Raw genomic sequence first — 7,555 nt, forward strand, 5'->3', positions numbered from 1 at the left:
GGGAGAAGGAGAAGAAGTTGCAAGCCCAATGCAACATGGAGGTGGATTTGAGGAAAGCAGCGCAAGCCAGCTACAACAGTTTATTTGCTGATCTTGTGTCTGTAAAGAATGACTTGCTGAATGCTCGGAAGGCCTATACCGAGTTGGAGGACTCTATTGCGGATGGTGCTGATGAGGCCTGGAGGGTTTTCAAGGAGCAGGTCAGAGTCATTGCTCCTGACTTGGACCTTTCTCCTTTGGACCCTGATAAGGTTGTCATTGATGGTGCCATCGTGGATCCTCCTGTCCCCGTAGTGGAGTCTGAGTCTGATTTGAAGACTCGGGGGCAGAGGATCATAGAGTCCCCTCCTCGCTCTAAGGACGCTCCGAGTTCTTCTGCTGCTCCTCCGACTTTCTCTCCAACCCCTAATCCTGGTGGTGGCGATCCTCCTACTCCTCTTGCAAAGAAGTGATTTGGCTATTGGGGGTCCGGCCTGTGGACCCCCCCTTTTTAAACTCTTTATATTTATTTGTAGGTGTTTGAACAATTTTTGGCCTTTTAAGGCCGTAAACAAAACAATTTATGATGCCCTTTTTTAATAAGGGTTTAATTTAGCGTTTTAAATAAATGCCCTTTTTGGATAAGGGTTTTGAGTTACCTTATGCGCGCATGCTTTTCTGTTTGTGGTTCTTTTGACTCTTTGATCCTTTCTGGAAAAAACCTCTTCTTTGGGGCTTGCCTGTTTTTCTGAATTTCCTTGATCCTCGAGGCAGCCTTACAATTTTTTCTTAGTTTTTTCCTATCTCTTTTTGTTATTCCTAGTACTCAATTTTGTTTTATTGAGTTTTTCGTGACTTAGGCTACTCTTGCGATTCATTTTAATTTTACTCGGTTTCGCATTCCGACTTATGAGTCGGACTACTCCCGAGTTTATCATGATCGACTTCTATAGCCTCTTTACGCCGACTTGTACCTCGTCGTTTTATCCTGACGACCATATAGGTCGGTTCATGGGATTTTCACGTTTTGTCGAGCTTAAATCGGTGCGTTTCGTAGAAAGGGAATAAAAAGGGAATTTAAAAAAGATATTTAGAATGAAAGAGATCTTTATTAATTGAGGAGGTACCTTATTGCTACTAAGGGCTTTTGATTATTTGTTTTCCCTTAGCCCCTACTATGATGCCTCGTTAAAAACCCTTTTCAGAAAAAACCCTTTGATTTTGGGAAAAAATCATGAAATCGGGAAAAGAGTACATCAGGGAGTAGGGTTCGCTTTTAGCTGTAGTACCTTTTCATATTACAAGCATGCCATGACCTGGGTAACTCGTTGCCGTCGAAGTCGGTTACCCTATAATAACCCTTTCCTAAGACCTCGTTGATCTTGTATGGTCCTTTCCAATTGGCAGCGAGCTTTCCTTCTCCTGATTTGTTGACTCCAATATCGTTTCTGATTAGGACCAAGTCATCTGGGGTGAAACTCCTTCGAATGACTTTTTTGTTGTATCTCACGGTCATCCTTTGCTTCAACGCTGCTTCTCTTATCTGGGCTTCTTCTCGGATTTCGGGGAGCAAGTCGAGCTCCTCTTTGTGCCCCTGTATATTCCTGATCTCGTCGTGGAAAATCACTCTTGGGCTTTGCTCATTGACCTCTATTGGGATCATGGCTTCTACGCCATAGACTAGTCGGAAGGGTGTTTCTCCAGTGGCGGATTGGGGGGTTGTTCTGTAAGCCCATAGTACTTGTTGGAGTTCTTCAGCCCAGGCTCCTTTCGCATCTTGTAATCTTTTCTTCAGCCCTGCCAGTATGACTTGTTGGCTGCTTCGGCTTGCCCATTGGCTTGTGGGTGTTCCACTGAGGTGAACTGGTGTTTGATGTTCATACTGGCTACTAGGCTTCTAAAGGTGGAGTCGGTGAACTGGGTTCCGTTATCTGTGGTAATGGAATAAGGTATCCCATACCTTGTGATTATATTTTTGTAGAGGAACCTCCGACTTCTTTGTGCAGTGATGGTGGCCAGTGGTTCTGCTTCTATCCACTTTGTGAAATAATCTATTCCCACTATTAGGTATTTGACTTGTCCTGGCGCCTGGGGAAAAGGGCCTAACAAATCCATTCCCCATTTTGCAAAGGGCCATGGGGAGGTGACACTGATGAGCTCCTCTGGGGGGGGCACGTGGAAATTGGCATGCATTTGACACGGTTGGCATTTTTTCACAAAGTCTGTGGCATCTTTCTGCAAGGTTGGCCAGTAGAATCCTGCTCGGATCACCTTTCTGGCTAATGACCTCGCTCCGAGATGGTTCCCGCAGATTCCACTGTGTACCTCCTCTAATACCTCAGTGGCTCTTGAGGTCGGCACACACTTTAACAATGGTGTTGATATCCCTCTTCTATAGAGAATATTTTTCACCAAGGTATAGTGTTGTGCTTCCCTTCGGATTTTCTTGGCCTCTTTTTCCTCCTTGGGGAGGATGTCGAATTTCAGGTATTCGACCAAGGGGTTCATCCATCCGAGGTTTAATCCGACCACTTCAAAGACTTCTTGTTTGTCTTCCATTTTTACCACTGAAGGTTCCTGGAGAGTTTCTTGGATCAGGCTTCTGTTATTTCCCCCTGGCTTGGTACTTGCTAGCCTGGATAGGGCGTCTGCTTTGCTATTTAGGTCCCGAGTTATGTGCGTGACCTCGGTTTCTGCAAAACGCCCGAGGTACTCCAGAGTTTTTTCCAAGTATTTCTTCATATTTGGGTCTTTTGCCTGATATTCTCCACTTATTTGGGAGGTCACCACTTGAGAGTCGCTGTATACCATTACCTTGGTAGCACCGACTTCTTCTGCCAGCTTTAATCCTGCGATCAAGGCTTCATATTCTGCCTGATTATTTGAAGCTGGGAACTCAAACTTGAGGGAGACCTCTATTTGGGTTCCCCTTTCATTTACCAATATTATGCCTGCACCGCTTCCTGTTTTATTGGAGGATCCATCCACGTAGAGTTCCCAAGTAGTTGGTTTATCCTCTTGATCCCCTGCATATTCTGCAATGAAGTCGGCGAGGCACTGGGCTTTAATCGCCGTCCGAGTTTCGTACTTCAAGTCGAACTCGGAGAGCTCTATTGCCCATTGAACCATTCTTCCTGCAACATCCGTCTTTTGGAGGATTTGCTTCATGGGTTGGTTCGTGCGGACTCTTATTGTGTGAGCTTAACCCTTGTCTTAGGGTTTCCCTTAGGTTGGCCCCTATGTGAGTGTTTTTTCCTTCCTCTCCGCCGACCTGAATCTCCTCGGTTTTTCCCCCAGGCTGGGGTCGCAGCTCTTCTTTAATCCTTGCTCCCCCGAGCTCTATTGTGTGAACTTCTTTGCCTTTTCCTCTTAGGTTTAGGCTTTCATTGTAGCATTTCCTTGCTAGCTTCTGATCTCCCCTCACCGTTGCTATCCCTGCTGAGGTCGAAAATTTCATGCAAAGGTGGGGCATCGATACCACTGCTCCGAGTCGATTAAGGGTAGCTCTGCCGATTAAAGCATTATAGGCCGACCCCACGTCGATGACTATAAAGTCTATACTCAGAGTCTTTGTCTTCTCCCCTTTTCCAAAGGTGGTGTGGAGGGGCAAAAATCCTAGTGGCTTTATTGGCGTGTCGCCTAACCCGTACAAGGTGTCGGGGTAGGCTCTTAACTCCTTCTCATCTAATCCTAGTTTGTCGAAAGCGGGCTTGAAGAGGATGTCCGCCGAGCTTCCTTGGTCTACTAGTGTTCTGTGTAGGTGGGCATTTGCCAGGATCATGGTGATTACCACTGGGTCGTCGTGCCCAGGGATTATTCCTCGCCCATCTTCCTTTGTGAATGAAATGGTTGGGAGGTCGGAGGAGGTATAAGAGTGATATTTTCTTGGCCTATCGAGGCCGAGTTCTTCCTTCTTCTTAGCTTCCCTCTCCTTTTCTTTTGTTGAGGGAGGGTGCCCGGGTCGCAAACTCGGGTCTCTTAGCCTAGCGTTTTCTTCCATATTGATGTACTTTTCAGCTCTTTCCTGTACATCATTTAAAGAGGCGGGGTGTCTTTTTGATATGGACTGTGAGAAGGGGCCTTCTCTAAGACCATTGACTAGCCCCATGATGACTGCTTCGGTGGGCAGGTCTTGAATCTCCAAACACGCTTTGTTGAATCTTTCCATATAGGCCCGTAAGGACTCCTCGACCTCCTGTTTTATTCCCAGGAGACTTGGTGCATGCTTTACTTTGTCTTTCTGGATGGAGAACCTCATTAAGAACTTTCTTGAGAGGTCTTCAAAACTGGTAATTGACCTCGGAGGGAGGCTGTTGAACCACTTCATCGCTGCTTTTGACAGGGTTGTCGGAAAAGCTTTGCATCGCGTAGCGTCAGAAGCGTTAGTCAGATACATCCGACTTTTAAAGTTGCTCAGGTGATGCTTTGGATCAGTGGTTCCGTCGTAGAGGTCCATATCGGGGCTTCTAAAGTTTCTTGGAACTTTTGCCCTCATTATGTCCTCGCTAAAAGGATCTTTCTCTCCTAAGGGAGAATCTTCTCTATCGCCGTGGGAATTCCGACCCTTGAGGGAGGATTCTAATTTTAAGAGTTTTCTTTCTAACTCTTTTCGTCGCTCCATCTCCTCTTTTAGGTTCTTTTCGGCTTCCTTTTGTCGTTCCCGCTCCTGTTCTAGCTGCTCGAGGCGGCTGTGGATTAATCCCATAAGCTCACTAGTGTGGGAGGGTCCTTCTTTTTCTGATTCGCGCCCCTCCGAGGAGTTCACCTTCGGATTTTTGATTCCAGAGGTGCCTTCCCTATGTTGATCATTGGCTTCCTGGTGGAGGGTCTGATCTGCCTCATTATTTCCAATGTTCAAATTCTCTTGTTCAGAATCTGTCTCCACATGACCCTCTTCAGGGGATCTATCCGCCATCACTGGTTGATCTCTCGGGTCCCCGGCAACGGCGCCAATGTTACAGTGGGTAACCGGAGATTAACGATTCGGATGGCGTTGGTTGGCCCGAACGTGTGAAGGAGGTGACTATCGAGTGGACCTGGTATTCGGTGTTCCTCCGTCCGACTTGTGCGTGAGAAAGAATGGGGGTGGTACCTGCAAAGACACTCCGATGCCTAAGTTAGCAAGAGTGGGAGCAGGTTAGAGAGTATTGGGCCTTTTTATAACCTGAATGGTGTCAGTGTATTTATAGTGGTGAACCAATAACCACCGCTGAAGTAGTGCCACCTTTTTAGGTGGATAACCGTTCCCATATCTTAGGGAGGTTAAGATATGGCTCTATTTTTTATCGAAGCTAGTCTTTTTGAGATATAAATCAAAATTTTCTCCTTTTTTTATTATTAATCTTCTCATACTTTTATTCTTTTAATTATATAATAATTGTTCCTAATATCAAATTTAATATTCTTTTTTATTTGTCGTTGAAGCACTTTTTTTGTTGCTTTTGCTAGAGTCACTTTATGTTTAAAAATATTTGAATTTAAGGCACAATAAAGTTTAATCAAATTTTATATGTGTTCATACTGGCCCTAAATATAAACCAGGCCTAAAAATAAAGAAAGCTCAAAATGTAGCTGTTTATAATCGACTTTTTTATAGGTCGGACCGAAGCACTGTATGACAACCCCTTCACTCATGAAGGAGTTATAACTTATTTCTAATATCTTTCGCCTACTTCTAGAAGAAAAATCTCAACAACCCTAAAATAAAGGGACGGTTATCCACCACCAATAGTGGAACTACTCTAACAATGGTTATTGGCTTATCACCTATAAATACACTGACACCACTCAGGTATACTTAAGTTTCAATACACTTAAACCTGCTAAAACCCTTGCAGACTTAGGTATCAGAGTATTTTGCAGATACCACCTCCACCTTCTCACAAACAACTCGGACGACGGTTGCTCGACACAGGCTAAATAAAAAACTACTCCATTTAGTACTTGGACCTTATATTTAGATCCAAATACGATCCAATTTAGATAATTCTCAAAACAATATCTTTGTATACTATAATAATTAATATATTTGTTTTATTTTAAGATAGAGTTGAGTGCGAATACCATTTTTAAAAATATATATAGATTTAGGAATAAAATATGATTCTTTAAGGTGCATGTTAAGATATTTATAAGGGATAAGTATGATTTTGGTCCCCAACGTAGGGGCTGAAAATTTATTTCGTCCCTCGCCTTTTTTTCGCTCTAAAATGGTCCCCAAGGTTTCAGCTTATTGTAAAATGGTCCTTCGGACAAAAATACCCCTCCCTCCCTCCCCTCTTCTTCCTCAACCAGAAACAGAAGCAGAAGCGCAAATGCAGGCAGAGGAGGAGCAGCGGCGTGGAGCGGCTGTGGCGGTGTGGAGCTGCTGCGGCGGCGACCTTCCCCCTTCCCCCTTCCCCCTTTCTATCATCATCATCATCATCGTCATCATCATCATCATCATCATCATCATCAGAACAGCACCTAAACCACCATAACAGAACCACCACCACCACCAGAACCCACCACCACCACATTATCATCATCGTCGTCATCATCATCATCATCATCAGAAATCCATAACAATATTCCACAACAAATTTAAGCAACAACAATATTTCACAACAAATTTTAAAAAAATTCAGAAATTTCACAAGCAAATCAAGTTCACAGAAGAAGAAGAGGAATTGGTGGTGTGGTGGTGCGGCGGCAGAAGAAGAAGAAGAAGAAGAAGAAGAAGAAGAAGGTGGTGGTGCAGTGCGGTGGTGCGGCGAGGGTGCGGTGCGGTGGTGCGGCAGGGGCGATGGTGCAGTGGAAGAAGAAGAAGAAGAAGAAGAAGAAGAAGAAGAAGAAGAAGAAGGTGTTTATTTTATAATTTTTTTAATGAAGGGTAATTTGGTAATAAAAAAATAAAATTGGTAAAAAGGACGATTTTAAAACAAATTGAAACTTTGGGGACCATTTTGGAGCGAAAAAAAGGCAAAGGATGAAATAAATTTTCAGCCCCTACGTTGGGGACCAAAATCATACTTATCCCTATTTATAATTATATTAGAGAAGTGATTCCCACTAGATTATCACCATTATTATATTATTTTATAATGAATAGTATTTTAGCCCTAAATATGTTGATATAGTATATTTTGGTGCCAATATATATACATGCCTCTTTCTTTCTAATGGTAACAGCTCCAACCGATATGGGACTTTACAATCCACCTCCCTAAGGGAGTCCAGCGTTCTTGCTGGCACATCGATCTGGGCTCCGACTCTGATACCATCTGTAACAGCCCAGACCACCCGCTAGCATGATATTGTCCGTTTTGGCACACAAGACCTCACGGTTTTGCCTTTGACGATAGAGATGATAGCCGAAACCCCCCACACTCACTCGTCAAAATGCGTCATGTTAGGGAGAAGTATCCACACCCTTATAAGACATGCTTCGTTTCCCTCTTCAATCGATATGGGACCTTACACTAATTAGTTTTAAAAAAATATCTTCTATTTAATTATATGCAAATTAATATTTAATTAATGATTAAAATACTACTAATTATCAATAATTCTTCTAATCATCCTAATTCAAATATTT

This window comes from Arachis ipaensis, chromosome B04 (assembly GCF_000816755.2).
Source record: "Arachis ipaensis cultivar K30076 chromosome B04, Araip1.1, whole genome shotgun sequence".
Taxonomy (NCBI): domain Eukaryota; kingdom Viridiplantae; phylum Streptophyta; class Magnoliopsida; order Fabales; family Fabaceae; genus Arachis; species Arachis ipaensis.